The following is a 19558-nucleotide window of genomic DNA, read 5'->3' as shown; positions in this document are numbered from 1 at the left end:
TGACCTTAATTGTGCCCGACTTATTGATATACTCTCTAAGCCCGGCTATGAACGTCAGCGCAATACGTTTGACTGATGAAAGCCGCATTTGATGTTTGATTAAATTGATTTTCGGTCTTGTCTGATGCATAAATAATATAATATAATGCTGGAATTATTTAAGCAACAAATAGATATTTCAATTAATAAAATATGAAAAAAATAAAACAATAATAAAAAAATAAAATTAAATAAAATTAAAAAAATGTTTTAAAAGCATAAAATTGTTGTAGAAACTCTCAGCATCAAGTATCAAAAATAATAATAAAATTAATTTATAATTAAGCATCTCTTACAGGGCATGTTTAAAGGTTTTTGCTTAGTTTTTTTTTGCTCTCTTTTAGTATTTCGAGCTCTTTGTTTAATGGGCTAAATGCGTTCGCTCACTTAGCAGCGTGTTGTGCTTGTTGCTCATTTCTGTGGGCCCAGTCCAGCTCTCACTGCGGTACATCAATCAAATGCCTCCACAGCACTTAGCCGCCGCAGGAGTCGGCTGGTGGGCAGCATCTGGATGTTGTTGCTATTGGGCTTCTGCTTCAGTGCTTCAGTGTGCTGAGTTGACAGTTTTCTCTTTGGGCTCGCTTTTTTTTTTCATTTTTATTTCTATGCCCGCCTGTAACGCGGTCACTTGATGCGCAAATAATTGAAATTAATAAATTGAATTTAATTGAAAAGCGCTGGACAACTTGAGCACTTAAAGGCAGCCGCTGGCCCCACCCGAGCACTCCAGACTCAATGAGTTGTGCTCTCAGGCTTTGCTTTAACTTGCTCGCAGAGGAAATGAAGCAGCCACAGCTTGGCACAGCTGTCTGGCGCTACCTCAGCTGCTGCTGGCGCTACCGCTGCCTTTCAATTTCAATTTCCGCTGCACTTTGCATAAATCTCTTATCGCTCGAAAGATGGCAACAACTTTTCGTTGGAGGGGAGCTGCTTTTTTGGCAGCGCCGTTTTTGGACCAACATTTTGTGCAAACAGGGCGACGCTCTGCGCAAGTTAATCGTCAGCTGTGCGCCATTCACTGAGCACGAAGACCATTTGAATCACAATACGCCTGGCTGCAGCTGCAGGTTGAATGGTGTAAATCTATGCAGCTGCCCGACTGCCAACTGCCAACTGCCAACTGCCAGCTGCCAGCTGCATTCGCTGTGGGAAGGCAGCGCACTGTTTTCCAGTTTCTTTTCATTACTTTTCCTGCAAAATTATGCGACTAAACAAGAGGCGACAACAGCAACAACAATAACTCGATGGCTAACCAGCTGCTCGACTCAATGGCCAACATGGCGTATACGTAGTTTTTGCTTCAACAAACTTTCTAAGCCAAAAACTGTTCTGTTCAAATTTAATTTATGCACTGGCAAACACACACGAAAAAAGGAAAGTAAATGTAAATAGACATAGGGAGAGTGAGAGAGAGAGAGAGCAGCAACTCGAGTGTAAACCACAAACTGTACAACATGGCGTATACATAATGTGAGTGTGAGTGTGCGAGTGTGTGCGTGTGTGTGAGTGTGTTTGGCATTTATGAAAAGTTACTTTTTGGCCTGATTAGATCATGTGCACGAACCACTGCTCGAGTCATTGACTTTGCAGCATTTAAGCCAAAACATTTTGCTCCTATGTGTATTTATCTCAATATTTCACTGCCTGACGATGATAAATTCGCTCTTTTTTGGCCAACAACGAGCTGAACAATTAGGCTAAGCTATCAATCAAGCTATTAAAATCACTTGGCAAAGTGAGATTTCAAAAGCCAGTTGATTTGCAGCGCTTCCCAATATGCCTAGAAACGAAAAATCAATTAGGTAAGTGGAGCTCGGACACCAATATGGACTTTTAGCTAATTGAGCTCAAGTTTGAAAAGAAAAAAAAATATATATAAAATAATAAATAATAAATAAATAAATAATAATAAATAGAAAGAGACATCTGCAGAGAGCTGCTGTCGCAAATATTGATTGCTTTTCGTATATCTATATGTGTATAGCAGAGCACAGACACACACACACACACTGTTTAGTCTACTATCGTCATTATTAGTGATTCAATCGATTTAGCAGCGAGAACCCATCGCATTTTTTTTATTAAGAAAATCAATATACAGTCAGGTCCCTCGCTCTCTCAAAAATCGCAATAATTAAATACATGTCAATCAAGCAGTATTAAAAATATGGCCCTGCTGTGCCCTTCAAAAAAAGTAAAATTTAAAATCAAAATTCAATTTATATTCTAGATAAATTTTAATTTCAATTATAATCGAAAAAATTCGCTATGTTTATTTTGATGAGTTTGCTGTTTCGTATTACATTTTTTCTGCAAAAACAAATTTGTTTTCGAAGCCTTTTATAATGCCTAATGCAAAATCTACGACTGCCAAATTGGATCCTTTGTCATTTTGAACTTTGGGGACTCCACTGTACTTCAATGTTTGTTGGCCTTGAAGTAATTTCTACCCTACTCTACCCTATAATGTGCTATTCTCTTTGCGATAAACTCTTTAAATTTCTTTAAAAATATTTGTGTAAGTGACGAAATTTGTTTAATTTTTATTTCATCTACAGCATAAAAATAATCTAGCTAATATTACTTTCCAACTACTTTTTTAAGCAGTGTTGTTTCAATTAACGTTATCGTTAACGTGGAATATTTATTGTTATCATTGCTTTTATCAGGAATATGAATAAATAATATTCAAACTTAAATATGTATAATTTTAGTTCTATTGAAAAAGCCTATACTGTCAGATAGACATTTCTTCATCGACTCAACATGAGCTGAGTGACGCATGTCGACAATCGAAGCAAGAATATATATGCTATTAAAAGCTTCTACTGCTGCTGCTGCTACTGCCTATGCCTAATCAATAATACACAAGTTCCTTCCGAACATTATACTCTGCATTCCCAATTCAATTTTCCGTTTCCGGTAAGGCCTTTGATAGTCTGTAACAAGGGTATATATAAAAATCTATATATATTTATGAAAAATAAATAAAATTACATATAATATATTTAGCAAATTTTCTTTTATATTTCAAATTGAAAAGAGCTTGGCTTATCGTTTATTTTGGTCTCTCGGATATTTAACAGTCCATTAGCTCGCATTGTTTAATAGCCCATAATAGATTGGTGTTGCAAGGATATATCAAAACCGAACAGAAATTCGTTCATTTCTCTTTATTTATTTATTTATTTTTTTTGGTCTGACACTTGACAGCTCATGAGCTGCTGCAGGCTGAATAAGGAATAAAACATTATCGTCAGACGCTGCGGGTCGAGCTGTCAGCAGCTCTCGATGCCTTAATTATAACACTTTGCAAAAGAAGAAAAAACCTTTTTAGGTTTTATATTTTTACACTTTATTAAACGCTTCACGTGCCGAGGCAGCCGAGCATAGACGATTGAAGATTGAGGCTACGACAGACGCCCCATCTTGTCAGGCGCTGAGACGCAAGTGATTTATTAGTTGGTCTCACCTGTCGTTGGGTTTCGCTTTCGCTTTTGAGAAATTGGATGCACATAAGCAATTGATGGCCTGAACTTTATCATAATGCCAGCCAGTTGTACACGTTAGCATGTATATTATGATTATTTGTGTGCGTGTGTGTGTGCATGTGTGTGCTAGAGGCTTACTGAAAGCAGTTAGTCAACGTGGCTTACGTGAAAATCGCTTTCCACACAGACACAAAGTTTCGCTCGCCCGGAAGCTGGGTAAAGTTTACACCAAAAAATTCCGAATTGGCGGTTATTTTTAGATAAGACCCACAGCTGACTAACTGCCTAAAAGGCGGCCAAAGCCTAAGCCTGAAAGCCAAATCAAATAAGCAAATAAGTGTGCATGTGTCGTCGGCTCATAACTTCCAGCTCCCGCAGCCACTGCAAACCGTAAACTGGAAACTTTATCAAACTTTCAAGTGGATATGTATTCCAGCACACACACACACATACATTATTGTGCCATCAAGGTATTGCATAGATACTCTTCTTCTTCTCCTTTTTTTGCGGACAATTCACATAGTTGTTATCATCAATGTCACTTGGCCCAAAGTTGGTAATTAAAAAAGTTGCCTAGCAGCCTACTTGACGAGCGAAACGCTTAAGTCGGCATAAGTCTGCACTTTGGGCTAATTAACTGTGCTGCAGCCTAGCCTAGGCCTAGAGTGTATGTCGCAGCTATCTGTAGCTGAAATACCATAAAGGTGCTCAACGCAAGCGTATCAAAGGGCCAGTGGACTGCTCGAGTGCTGACTAAATAGTCAACTGAGTGTTTGTTTGCCTGGCAATTACACGAGCACTTGCCAAGAGTGGCTGGCTCTTGGCCTGAGGCCTTTGCTCAAATACGTATATAGAATATAGAGTATATATGTATATATATGTCTGCTTATTTATGTACGCAATGAATTTGTTAACAGGCGTAAATTGGTATATATTTCGTTTCGTTTCGTTTCGTTACATTTGTGTTTGTTTGCCTAAGCAATTAAGTTGAAGGCTTATAAAGTATTGCATACTTCGCGGCGTTGCCCAACACTGTTGACATAAAATATGCGCGCTATTTGGCAATTTGGCCTGGCCTGGTCTGGTCTGGGCACGCGGCGCATTTACAGCGCCAGCCGAAGGTAAAATCTGGGTATAGAGGTAGACACGCATGACTGCACTGGGACAGCGTTGCGCTCTCACTCTGTGAGTGTGTGTGTGTGTGTGTATGTGTGTGTGTGTGCTGGGACAATTTTTGGTTTGGCGTCTTTTGAACTCATAAAAACATGAGCGAAAAACCTTTTCAAGTGTGTCGCATAAAAATGATGTTTTTCACTTTTCGTACGTAATGTCACTTTACCGAAAATATAACGACAACAGCAACAGCAGCAAACCAACTCTTGTCGAACGGTCCGACGGGGAGATACCCTATACCTTCAAGTTGATCAAAATTTGTAGCTGGTATACCAAGTATTTCTGAGATCAACGTATTCCAATATGGATTGACGGACAGAGGGACAGACAGACAGAAAGAGAGACAGATGAACACAGCTAAGTCTTTCCGCTGTTTGTCCTGATCCAGCATATATATAATTCATGAGTCTGCCACGCCTCCTTCTGTCAGTTACATACATTTTAGCCAAACTCTTACACCCCGTTTCGCCAATATCAATGATTTGAGGGTATGGAAAAAAAAGTGGAGTAAACGTGCCATAAAAAAATTTGCTCAACATGCGATGAATACTCCATCCCTCTCTCTCCCCCCTCTCTCTCTCTTCCCCTCTCACTGTGGCAGTCACACATGTTGGCTGCAATCAAAGTGAGTAGCGAACGCTTTGGGACGAGTCTATCACTGTCATTGCCAACCTCGAGAGAGAGAGAGAGTGACAGTGAGAGAGAGGTGGAGGGGTGGGGTACGCCGCTGCTCTGGCAGCCCTCCAAAATGTGCGTGACATTTTGCAAGCGTTTGATTTTAATTTTGTCAAATTTGGCAAAGCGCAAAGCGCAAAGCTTTGTGAGCATGATTTTCGCTCTGATGGCAACTGCAAATTGTGCGTTTGGGCTAAAAGTCATGTGCACTTAGATATGATTACAAAACATTGCTCTGAAAGGTTTCTGATGAAATTAACCGAATTGAATGAAAAGCCATTGTCAACGCATGTCAACTGAGAGCTTTGCTTTTAGCTCACATCTAAAGAACTCAAGGAGTTCAAAGAACTGAGCGGATCCCTTAAGCTACAGGTGATTTGTGAATTGGCAATACCTTGACAGAGACTTGGCTATTCACTAATGAATACAATGCTCTGAGCAGACGTCTGGCCAGTCAGTAAGGCTACTCTCCTCCATTAGTTGCTTCCCTTCCCCTGCTCTCCTACTCTCCTCTCCTTCCTCTGCTGCCCAGAATTTATGGCACTCGCTTTGCGCCACGCTTAACAGCTGATTGTAGTTACTAGACGTTGTGATTGTCGTTTTATCTGCGGCTCATCCGTTTCGTCCGCCGCCCACTTAACCAATAGCGCGTGGGCGTGGCGATAATCAGCGCATTTATATGCAACATGAAGCAGCCAGCGCTCAGCTAACGAGATGGCAGTGCGAGTATTAAAAAAAAAAAAGAAAGGAAAATGAACATAAATTAAATCATAAATTGCAACAATTTCCGGTGGAAAGTTTTGCGCGCAGGCAGACAGAAAAATGCAAGGAAATCGAAAGGAAGAGGGAAATTGTTTTCCAATAGCAATGGCAAATAATTATTGTTGTGTGGCAGGCAGATAGACAGACAGACAGACAGACAGACAAGTAGGCAGGCAGGCAGGCTGGGTGTGCGAGCGACAGAGAAGGTGAGCGAGTGCGAGGGAGACAGACAGATAAACACTTGGGGCAACAGACACGCAAACCCAATTAAAAACTAGTGCGAGCTGTTCAGCTTTTGGAGCATGCATGACTAAGAGTTGCTCTCTGTAAAGGAATTGGATCTGCTTCTAGTGTGATGAAGTTATGGAGTAATATATTTATTTATTTATATGGCACATTTTAGTTAGAGTAAATTTCGGTATTCTACATGTCATGGTATTTTACAATTTATTTATCCATTTTATTCGATAATGTATTTTCTATTTTATTTATTTCATTACTTGTATTAATTTTTAAAAACTAATTTTATTTTATTACATATATTTTTTTTGTTGACTTTATTTTGTATTTTTTTTTATTTAATTAAATCACTTTTATATATTAATTTATTATTATATATAAATTATTATTATATTTTATTATTATTTATTTTATTTATATCAATTATTTATTTTATTTATTTAGATAAATCATTACATTTTTTTATATTTATAGTTTTTTTTTAAATAACATATTTATATTTTGTACATATTTATTTATTTTTTTCTGTACATATAAATATTTTTTACAAATATTTTGTATAAATATTTTGTACATATATTATTTTGTATTTGATTGCATATTATTATTATTTATTATTATTTATTCATTTTTTTCTATTTTTATTTATTAAAATCATATAGATATAGTATTTATTTTCTTCATATAATTTTTTCCCTGTTTTTTTATATCCTGAACCCATTGAAAATGGGAAATAAGGGTATAATGGTTTTGTTAAATATATGTAATATATTTTCTTATTTAACAAACTTAATCCACTTTCATATGCCTACAGGGTATTCTTAAGTAACACCCAAACTCAATCACACGCTTAAGTATAAATTAAATAATTTAATTGAAATAATTTATTGAATCGAAATTGAAAGCCTCATCAATTATGCATCACATGTGCAAAGAGTAAATATTTATCGAGGTGCTGGCATAATCAATTAGCTTTCATTTTCAGCTAGTGTCATTGCATTACTGCTCCATGGCGGTCATTCTACGCTGCTGCTGTTCAGCTGGACACGGAGTGACTGAGCCTGGCTGTAGTTTACCTGCATTTGCTTATGTATGTGTGTGCACAACGGCTAGGTGTCACTCGTTCGGTAAGTTGGCAATGCCATCGTAAAAAAAGTGTGGACGGAGAGGGGAAGGAGGGGCTAGTGAACATAAATCCGCAGTCAGCCCGTGTCCTGTTTGTGTTGCTCTTTTCACTTGAGTGTCCCATGTTGTTGTTGTTGTTGTTGTTGCCTTTAAATGACACATGGCCCCAGAACAGTAGCTGTAAACAGAGAGCTGAGAGCTGAGCATAGGGAACTGGAAACAACCCTACAACAGCCAGCAGAGCCAATGATAGTTATAACTATGGCGCTTATAATGCTAGAATAACATCGGCTTCCCCTCGACTTCGCCTCGCTGTCGCTCTTCCTGTTGCTCTTGTGTAGTTTGGCTCATTGTTTATACGCCCTGGTACGCAAGTGACTTTCTGATTGCGGAAATTAGCTGGATTCGAGATTTACCGAGCTGTTGCTGCTGCTGCTGCGGCTGCTTCGTCTCGGTCTCTGAGTCTTGCTCTGGTTCATGTTTTCTTTTCATTTGATGGATATGGCATGGAAATTGCTTGCTCAGCTGCTGCTGCTGCTGCTGTTCCTGCTCCTGCTGCTGTTGTTGTTGTTGTTTGCGGTTAGGTGACGCTATTTATGGGTTTTGTGGTTATTAAAAGTGTCACCACATCGTGCAAATAATGGCAAAGAGTAACACTCTGTTTTTGCTCTGCGCCTCACCTCTTGCGGTGTCTGTGTCTGAGTCTGTGTGGGTGAGTGTGTGTGGGTGTGTGTGTGCCTTGCTCTGTTTAGTTTGAGCCTTGACCTTAAATATTTTGCCAAGTGCCATCAGGCACGCAAATGTTTGTTTTTAATCACAGTTAAAGCTTGGCTCCTGATATTTTTAAACAATTTTACGCTAGGTATCATATGCTGCCAAATACAAAGAGTTTCATTATCATAAGCCTGTCAATGAAAAGAGAATAATCTTATGGGTTTATATATTATATGCATACATTACATTGGAATTGATTTTATTTGCATGTAATCTGGCTTCTCTTTATGTTTGTCACTTATTTATTTTACTTTGCATTTAAGTGAGAATAACGTGTTTTCCTTGCCAAATTCAATTTCCCATTGAGGCAACAGTTGCTTAGCAAACGCAATTAAGATTCAAACAAAAATTTTGACGTATTCCAACACTCCCTCAGCATATGCGAACTTTTTGATGTTTACAAAAGAAAGAGGCAGATCTGTAGGCATTTCGCGTACAAAGAGCAGCCATAGCGGGGCGAGATGAATAGCGACTGTAACTGTAACTAGAGTACAGGCATGGGACTAGGCTGAAATTACGCATACGCAACGTGTCCATGTCGACTTACGTGCGGATGCGGGCCAACAAATTAAAGTGCACGAGCTGCCTCAAAGTGGGTGCTTAACATACGAAATACGCAGAGAACGCGAAATGTGGCAACGCTTCAATATCAAATAAAACCCACATGTTTCGGTGGCACTCGAACTCAATAACGTATGCAAATTGTGCTCCATAATTTCTCTGGGTCGGGGGGGCATCTGTGTTTGTGTTTTGAAGTCTGCAATTAAAACGAGCCTGTGTACACTTACTATGCGCTGCTCAAAATCGTTAACCAATATGTTTATATATAGAGATATATATACATATATATATATATATATGTATATGTGTATCTGTGTTTAAGCAACGTGATGATAAGCTGCCTTTGACTGCGAACTTCATGGTTATGTAGTCATATTTTTAATACCAAAATGCAATAGCAGCTGCCAACAGCAACATCATAACAGCAACATCATAACAGCAACAACATCAGCAGCCGAGCGACAACAAAGGCGATTGATGGCGCTACATTTCTTATGTGCCACAGTTTGCGGCAGCTACAGTGAATAACGCACAGAAACTTATGCTGAAGTCGACTATGATAAAGCAAGGTGCACCTGAGCGATAGCTGCCCCCTAATGATTAATATGGCATGCTGATAATTTTCTTTTGTAGAGATTTTACAAGCTGCTTAAAATTATTTATAGAAATAAAATAAAATTAAAAAAAAAAATATTTATTTTATATGTTATATTATTATTTTATATGATTTTATATGTTGCTTAAAATTATTTATACAAATAAAATAAAGTTTAAAAATAACATATATTATGTAGTAGGCCTTTAATCTAATTTCTTTATTTCTTAATCTCATAATTTATTAATCTCCTAATTTCACACGTCTTCTCTTGTTCACAGTCAAACCTAAATTATAATTATCGATCTCCCTCTTCTTCTTCTATTACTCAAAATGGCACGTCACATATCGACAACCTCCCCAGCCACCGATATGGTTAACTATCGATCGATGTGTATCTATCGATGGTTAACCATAGTGCTGTTACCTTAAATATAATATAACATAGGCTAGTAGCCTGTTACAATTATATTATTAGTTTGATTTACTAGACAAATATCAAAGTAAATTTAATTTTTTCAATTAAGAATAAACAATTTTGTAGTAAAATAAATTTAGAAAAAAAAGTAGACACATATGTATGTATATATAAATTAAAAATTATTTAATTTAAAAATTTTTCAATAAATATATGTAATTCATAGCTCGCAAATAAGCGTTGAAAGTTTGATATCTGCAAAGAAATCTTTTCTTTTTTTTTATTAACTCTGAGAGAAAAGTCATAGAGATAACCGACTGCTTGCACGAGTCGATCTTCGCTCTGATCGATCGTTTGATTCAGCTAAACGAGACATATCGTTTTGTGTGTATGTATTGGTTTTCTATAAGAGGGCTCTGCTCGCAAAGCACATCAATAGCATACCTGAAGTGAGTGCGTGCATGTGTATATGAATGTGAAGATCGTGTGCATTGATTGGTTGCTGAGCTGATTGGTTGCGATTGTCAAGTCGAATCGCTACGATAAATATGTTTTTTAAAAGAGATCAACTAAATAGCTCAACTCAAAGCGTTCAACAGAAAACCAAACCGAAAACAATCGAAGTCAGACGAGAGGAAGATAAAGATAGAGAGAGATAGCGAATGAAGCGTTAAAAATCAAACGATTTTAGCTGCTTAAGGCGAGCTAGATTTTATTTTTCAGTATTAATAAATACGTTATTTTTTGACAATATTTTTTTTTTTAAATACATTTTTTGTAAATATATCATTTGTATTGCTTTTTAGCTCATAAAGTAATCAAATCAATTATTTTATTAAATTTGAAATAGCCCGAACTTAGATTTCAGCGTGAAAATATATTACAATAATTATTTGATACATTTTCTAGTTTTTATTTCATAAATATATTTTTATTATATATTTATTATGTTTTTATTTAAATTAAATTCTTTATAATTTATTTGTATTTTAATATTACTTTCTTTCATCGCATATTTATTTATAATTAATATAAAATAACAAAAAAGAAATGCATAGTAATAAATCATCAGTTTCTCTTATCTCAGCTCTACTGTAGTTTGTCCGTATTAATTAATAAACATTGTCTGTGTGGGGGGCTGCACATAAAAAGCTCAAAATTAAAATCTTAGCGATGCAAATTGCGTGCGCTGAGCCAAGGCAGATGAAGCCAGAAAATGAGTGAAAACAAAAAAAAAAAGCTGTAAAATTTCAGGACTAATTGGGGAAAGGATTCGGAATGTTGCCATAGCATATAGTTGTAAATAAATTAATGAGTTTTGCAGCAAAGAACGAAGAGAGAAGAATTGTTGCGTAATTAGCATATTATGCAAATTATCGCAATCTGTAAAGGCGAAAGACAAAGCATTGACCAGACTGTTTGACTCGGGCTCAACGCCTTTCACGCAGATAAGACAACAAAGGGGCTGAGGGAGGATTATGATTTTGGCTGATATGCCTGCCTACGCTATCGTCTTCCATTCAATTAACATTCGCCACGCTACATTTACCCAAGATGCTGAAAATGCGGCGCCCTCATAAGTATGCAATACTTTTTGCTGTTTGTACAGCTGCGAGCTGCGCAGCTAAGCAGGCCTGGGAGCTTGATGTTAAACGATTGTCTTGCCGTAATTAAAACTTTTGTCAACGTTGACACTGCGGATACTCAGCTCGGTCTTTTGCAAATTGATGAGCCAGCTTTTCTGCAAATAGCCCAAAGACCCCGCAGAGCTGCGTGTGAACTGTCGAAGCCAACGCAAAGCGTTTGTGTTTAAATAAAAGACATTTTTTGTTCATTCCATTTCGCCCTCTCTTGCATTTTTCCTTTTTTTTTTTGTGGCCATAACAACTGCAATCGTCGCCTGCAGAATAGAATGAAATGCCAAATTTCAATGTGCGCGCACACAGCCGGAAGAGCAAAACGGAAAAAAAACGAAACCGGGGGAATGGAGCATTGGGTAAATGGAGCTGCGGCTTACGCCGGCATTCCTGAGTGGCGGTGGTGGCAGGGGCAGCGGGAGGAGGATACATGTGCAGTGCATGCAATCGACAGGCCACGTTGCGGCTGGTGCCAAGTTGGCTACACTCGCTAATTTGTAACTGTGCTGCGGTTGACTACGAAATGGATACCTCCAGCCTGTCAGGATCAGTTGCTGTGGCACGTACCACCCAAGCAGCGAGCTGAATCCAGCTGAAGTTGAGCAAGCGGGGGCTGGCATTAATATGCAAAACACACAGCCGCAGAGAGAGACAGAGACAGAGAGACTGAGATAGAGAGAGAGAGAGAGAGAGAGAGAGAGAGAGAGACTGGCTGATGCTTTACTTCTGCTCTTGCAAATAATTCGCTTTATTTGGCACTCATCACGCGCGCTGATTGATTGATTGGTGGATTGATTGCCGCCAATGTCAGGCCTTCAATTCAATTAAAACATTTTCGTTTAAAATTTTTATTCACATGCAAAAAAGAAATATTTATATATTTATACAGTGACTTCATATGCTCACAATTAAATGAACTTTTACTGCAAATGAGAAATTGGTTCGACATTTCAGTTGATTTACAATAATTATGATTGATTTCTGGCCTATTGGTCGTAAGTGCACTCTGATTGCTGCTCAATTTGTGCATATGGGCGGTGCAATGGGGCGCAACAAAGGAAAAAGAAATATAATTAGGAAATTCAACCGACTGGCACGGCATGGCATTCTTTTCAACAAATTCCAGCACAGGGCGCACCGCATTGCACGGGATTCCAGCAGCGCCTGCTGCAACCAACGCGGCGTATGCGCAATATGCAAACCAAAAGAACTGTGACTAATGAGCTCTATTTGGCTGCAGAGCTCATACAATGAGTGCTTATGCATGAAATGGGCGTGAAATAAGACAATTGGATGGAATAATATTGTTTTTGGCTTGCCGAGCGAGCTCTAATGAAAAGAGTTCACAATTATATCGAGCCACTTGGCGTATACTTAATGTGAGTTGAATAGAAACAAGAGTTTTACAGAAAGTAAAAATTAAAATAAAAGCTAAGAGTCTCATTAAAGGTCGATTTATATATAAAAAATTAAAGAAAACAACGGTGGAATTAAATATTAATAATTTATTTATTTAATAATTAAATAAAAATATAAAAAATAAACAAATTATTGTTTCTTTTATACTTTAAATATTTATTTATTATTATTTTTTTAATAAAAATATTGCTTGTATATTTTAAATAAGTTAAAATTGGAAGCCTAATAAATTTTTTCTTAATTTTTTAATTTTATATATTTAAAAATTAATTTTTGATTTAATTGTATTTTTTCTTAATTTTTTAATTTTATATATTTTAAAATTAATTTTTAATTTAATTTTATTTTTTCTTTTATATTTTATATTGTTATTTTATTATTAATATTATTATTATTATTATTATTTTTTTTTTTTAAATATATTTGTTTTCAGATGTATTTTTGATTTCATTTCGACAAGACACTGACTGTGCTAGTAAGGAGTCTGCAAATTTATGGGCATGTTTTATGCCTCTTTGTAAATGTCATTTGAGAGCTTTTGACATTTGATATGCATAAAATCAGATACAGCTATCCATAGTATGTAATTCAATTGAACTTATCAATTTTTACAACTGGCAAAAGTTCTCTTAACTAAAATAAATCTGTCAAATTGTCAGCGCAATCGCAGTCGATGGAGAGAGAGAGAGAGAGGGAGATAGATAGAGAGAGTGTGTGTGAGATAAAAGACAATAAAGTTCAGCCGGCGCTTGTAAACTTAATTTGTATATATTAAATTATTTTTAAATTAACAATTTAATTGATTTATACAACAACATCATTTACGGTTAACCGAATGGGATTGCTTGTCGCAGCGCGAGCGCAAATGCTTCTTCATTCTCTGCATTTGCCATAAAAAGTGAGCGTCGGGCCTGTCATGTAAATCATTGGCAATTTAATTGAAAAGATTAAATATTAAAAATATCAATATTTAATTGATTGCAGTGCAGTTGCTGTCTGTCCCTCACTGACCCATCGCCCTTCCCTTCTCCACTCCCCCACTATTCCCCAGGCATTGACATCAGCACAGACGTCAGCTTAACTGCATTAATTTTATGTTGCATTGCATGTTTACTTCACGTTTTTATCCCATTTTGTTTTTATTTCTGCTTTTTTTTCTGCCAGGTTTATGAAAAGGCACTGCAAATTTGTGCGACTTTAATGACAGCTGATTATGTAAATTAATTTTTAAATGAAGAAAAATATAAATAAAAAAGGATTGGCAAATGAATTCTGAAACTTTGCTTTCTGATTTGCCTATTAAATATGATTTGCCTATTAAATATGCGGGATTAATTTTTCTAAATATTTAAATAATAAATGAATGAAATAATGAATTATATCTTTTTTTTTTTTTTAATAAGCATATATTTCATTTTTTTTATTCATTTTAAATTAATTACAGTAAGAAGAATTCATATATTTCAAAACAATAATAATTATGTCGTATACAAATATTTTATAATAAATAAATGAGTTAAAGTTTTCATTGGATTTTAAATAAATAAATCAAGCCAAACTTTTTTTAATTTATGAAAATATTTAGTGCAAATAATATTAATATAATAAGCAGTAATCAAAATTGAGAAAAACTTCCACTAGTTCATAAAAAAATTTGAAAAATCTATGGTTGGCGCATAAGCACTTTATTATTTTTACTCAAATCAATAAATTTATATTTAAGGTAAACAAAGCAGCGCAGCGCTGCGATAAACATTTAAATATTATTTTCTTGTTAGCTGCTTAACTTGTTGTGGGTGCTTTGAATATTTAACAAACGAATGTGCTCAGAGCATACAAATGCCGCTGAGACTTGCTGAGACTCAATGCCGCAAACGCAAACTCAAACAAAATGTATTACAAATATAGCTATATATATATAGATGTATGTATGTATGTATGTATATAATAGGGTATACACACTTCGTTAGGCATCGATAAATATTTACACACATATACACATACATCATTTTCTTCGGCTTAAACTCTTGTGTTTTGTTTACCCCGGCAAAGAGGAAAAGAAAACAAAGGGAATGAAAACCGAAAAACCAAAATCGAATAAAACGAATAAAGCGAACAAAAAAGAAAGAAAAACATAAAGAGTTGGCAAGTTGATGCGACAGGCAATTTACTGAATTATTAAATACGCTTTTAGGGGTAGGCAGAGCCGAGGGCCTAACGTGGCGACTGGATCTAAGGGCTAAGTGCAGCCGACATCACAGCACATACGACACACATACAACAAACACATGGTGAAATTTTGATGAGCCCGCCGGCAGTTAATGTGCATGTCTTTTGATTAGATTTTATGTAAATGCTGTGGGCAGACAAACGGCGCATATAAAACAGGCAATAAGCAGGCCAAAGACAGACGACGGCTAAGACTAAGAATAACGCTAAGACTGAGGCTAAGACCAAGGCTAAGCCCAAGACTGAGTTGCATCGTAAAACAGCTAGCCAGAAATCAAATAAATATATAATCAAGCAACTGCCGCAAAAGTATGCCGCGCTTTTTCAAAATTAGTATAAATGTGGCACGGCTGGGGGCGGGAAGGTGGGGAGGAGGTCTGTGGCCCAGACTGAGGTTGAACTTGAGGTTGAGGTTGGGCCACTGACTGATTGCGCGCTGGTGTGCGCCAAAGGTGAGCCGAATAAAATTGCTTAAAGACGACACAAATTCTGTTACAGTTGTCCCCAAAGCAGCTCGCATTGAGTCAGAGGGGGCGGTACGGCGTGGCCCGTACTTCCGGGAGCTGTGTGGTTTAATTAATTAAAGGCGTTAAGGCAAAATAAAGACTCGCACTTGGGGGAGCGGCAACAGTTTTTGTGTGCTTCCTGTGTGGATTACGTGAGCCTGTGTAGGTGTGAGTGTGTGTGTGTGCCATTCAGATCGTGTGCTTTGTTAGCTATTAGCGCTGACATTGTTAATCCGCATCATGAGCCTCGCATAAGACATGCAAATTATAATAATATACTATTTAATTAACTATGTGAGGGTACTCTGGGAAAATTATGTGTACTTTAATAATCAGAAATCTGGAATGCAACAATGAAAGCTTGTTAGCAAATCTTTGAAACGACATACATGTACGAGATGCCCCGGCGTGGTATGAATATTCAGCAAACTTTGAACTTTAACACACCCACTTAAATAATAAATAACCTTTATTTTACGTCAGGGACTAATAAAAAAATACAATATGATGGAAGTTTTGGATATTATTTTTATACATTTTCTTTGCTTTCTTTATGCTTATATTAATATTGATTTATATTTATATATATATTTTTTTTTTAGCTTAATAGTTTATTATTTTATTTTTGAATTTATTTGGTAAAAACTTTCCAGTAAACTTTTTTTATGGTTTTTTTTATTTGTTTAATTTTTTTAATTAGTTTTATGTTGATTGGAATTAATGGAATAAAATAATTAATAATAATATTCTTACTATTATTTTGTAAAAAAAAATTTTTAAAAACTAAAAGAGTAAATATTTATTTCTATAACTACTTATAATTTACATATTTTAAAATATTATAAATTGAAACTATTATTGGTAATGAACAGAAGGTTTTCCAGTAGGCCAAAAACTTTAATGCCATAATAACACTAATATTTTAGCACATCTGTCCATAAGCAAATATCTAATATACGATATGAAGCATATCTATTGTACGATTAACAAGCTCTCTCTTATCAGCCCTCAAGTATTTTCTTATCAAATAGCCAACACTTAAACACATTTAAATCAAATAACTCAGCATCTGAAGTTCACAGAGTCTATTCAACAAATTGTTCTTAAAATAAACACGAACAACATTTCAATTTCAATGTGGAAATGCCGCATTTGATTGCTTACCTGATTTTCAATTAAACACATTTAAATGCGCTTGCGGCTGCTTTTGTAATTTGGCTTTGACATGAACTTTTAGACAAACATTTTGGCTGAATATTAAGTAGCTTTTCCTTGTCTAGCTGTTGTTGCTTTTGTTGTTGTTTTCGTTGTTACTTCTTAAGTGTTTTATAATTTACTTTGGTTTACACGAGAATAATTTAAGTAATTGATTTAGCTCGGAAATTCTCTGCTTATGTCAAACGTTTAAAGAGCCGAGAGTGGAGCACAAACACAAATGCCTAGTTTGATCAAACTGCAGTCGAAAGTTTAGTTTTCACACTGAGATCACCTGGGGGCACTGGAGCACTGAAATGCTGCTTCAGCATATAAAGGGAAATTGAAGTTTTTGTCTAATGTGTGAGTTGCGTATCAATTCCCGGTTGGCAGCTGTTAGTTAGGGTATCTGGCAACTTGACTTTGTCTGTTGCCTCAACTTTAAGTTTGTTGCGACACACGCGTCAAGCACACGTACGTACGTACGCACGCACACATGCACACGCACACGCAACACACACTCGCAAATGTACTGAGTCGAGCGCAACTGCAGAGGAGCGCGCGTGCAGACGTCTCGACGTTGAAAACAGAACTGAACAACGGCGGCAGCTGCTGCGGCGACCGTCCTTAAGCTTCAGCGTGCCGACAGCGAGCCGAAGCAGCACAACCCGAAGCGAACGGCACGAACCAAACGAAGCACTCTTGCGGCGTCGGCAAAGCAGTGCACGCTCGCTCTCTTCGTGCGCTCTCTTCGTGCCAAACTGTTGATTCTTTTTGTTGAACATATTCATTTGTCTGCGGAGCTATGCTAGTATATGTAGGTATGTATGTATGTATATTTATGCGTGTATAATTGTTGTAATGTGACAAATTCTTGATACAAGTCGAGCCAAGCAGCGGGCCGGGCTAACAAATTGCTTTGCATGTCATCAAAACTGAGAACGGCTCGGCCATGAAAATGACAATTCAATAACACATTAAGGCAAACATTCGACTGCGGAAGTGATGGGGGTGGCAAGATGGGGGTGGGGCTATCTGTGGAGTGAGAGAGTTCAGAGCTCAGGGCTCAGAGCGCTGAGTGTGAGTTGTGAAAAAATCGAGCTGATACTTTGTCGTGATGGTGCAACACAATTATCTTTCTTTTCGCCTGTCCCCAAACGAAGGTGAACAACAATGGGTCGATAAATTTAGTTAAGTAAAAGTATTCTGAATAATGCAAACAGTATTTGTATATACATACATATACATATACATACATACAGCGTATACAAAAGCTTTTTGCCTGTGTCACCCTTTTTTGTTTCACGAAATATAATGAGTTGTGTTTGCTCAAGTATAACTCAGGCAGCAACATAATAATGCAATTACAGTTAGGCCTGCTGCATGATATTGTAATCAGATCTCAGCCATAATGATAATCTTGTGAACAAGCAGAAGGCGAGTGATTAAACTTAAGTAAATACTTAGCAAATGTAACTGTAATACTTAGGCTGAAATGTGAATTGAGTAAATTAAATTAAAAGATTAAAAAGAATATATACATATATGTTGGATTATGTATTTATTTAATGGATTATACCAACTTGCTTGGAATATATATTTAATTTATAAAGATTTGCAAAAAGCAATATGGTTTCATATTAAAAAAAAATATGTTGGCATATGAATGCATTCAATTAAATTTAATTTTTAAAATATTAAAATAAATTACAATTTATTATTACAATAATAAAAATTGTTAATTAATGTATGAATAAAATAAATAATTAATTTATATGTATTTAATTAAATATAATTTTTAAATTAATAAATAAAATTGTCATGTAAAATGTAAAAATAAATAAATTTTATTAATGTAGGAATATAATAAATAATAAATTTATATTTATTTAAATAAATATAATTTTTAAGTTAATTTATAAAATTGTCATGTAAAATGTAAAAATAAATTGTAAAAATAAAGAATTTTAATTTATATAAATAATAAATGTATATATTAAAGATTTTCAAAATTACATAGCTTGAAAATAAAATAGAGAAAAATATATAATGCTGAGCTTCATTAGAAATTTTCAAAGTTTAACTTTGGCCACAACTAGTTTTCCCTTAATTGGATTTGAATTTCATAGATCGGAAAAAAATAAAAATTGCTTTTAAATGCTCAGTTTCAGTTTAAATTTGCAAAGTGAAACTTTTGCAGTTTTCTAGTTTTCCCTCAGATGAACCGAGCTGCACTCATTTAACCACATGCCAGGAGAATGTTTCCCTTTTTGTTTTCGACATAATGAGAACTTTGTGTCAGCCCAGCATGGAAATGGAACTGGAAACAAAGCCTTTGTCTGGCTGTCAACATGAATTCCTGTTGCGCTGTTGCGAGCTTGCGCCAATTAAAGCTTAAGCTCGAGCAAATTATACTAACGGCAATACACACATGCTTTGCTACTACATAATGCCAATACTCTTGGCCCAGACAATGGCCCGGCCGCATGATGGACAGCATTTGTGGCCTGTGGTCTGTCCATTGTCCGCCTCGGAGCTGGCCAAGATAAACTCGAGTGTAGTTGCACTTTACACGACACGGAAATAAAAAGCCAGACAGTCAACTGGGAGCAGAGCTGCACTGCAGCACTGCTGCAGCAGAATGTGTGGAGAGCTCAGAAATTCTCAACTGGCTGGCGACAGTTTTTCTTCATAAACACAGGTTTTAGTTGTCCCCAACT

The 19558-nt window shown here is 36.2% G+C and overlaps 1 protein-coding gene and 1 long non-coding RNA gene across 2 annotated transcripts in view; one reads left to right on the top strand and one right to left on the bottom strand.

The window, feature by feature from the left end:
- Nucleotides 1-17448, bottom strand: part of Oct-TyrR (Octopamine-Tyramine receptor) — a 46143-nt gene extending 28695 nt beyond the window's left edge. Inside the window, exon 1 of the mRNA XM_089259535.1 lies at nucleotides 16809-17448. The gene's annotated coding sequence lies outside the window, so the exon portion shown is untranslated. The remainder of the gene's footprint in view (nucleotides 1-16808) is intronic.
- The window catches only part of LOC149091456 (uncharacterized), a 125583-nt gene that overhangs the window by 87068 nt on the left and 18957 nt on the right, over nucleotides 1-19558 (top strand). The window lies entirely within an intron of this gene.

The sequence above is a fragment of the Drosophila navojoa genome, chromosome 4 (assembly GCF_054131105.1).
Source record: "Drosophila navojoa isolate 15081-1374.11 chromosome 4, UAZ_NAV_1.0, whole genome shotgun sequence".
In the NCBI taxonomy this organism is placed as follows: domain Eukaryota; kingdom Metazoa; phylum Arthropoda; class Insecta; order Diptera; family Drosophilidae; genus Drosophila; species Drosophila navojoa.
This window is presented reverse-complemented; position numbering and strand designations above follow the sequence as displayed.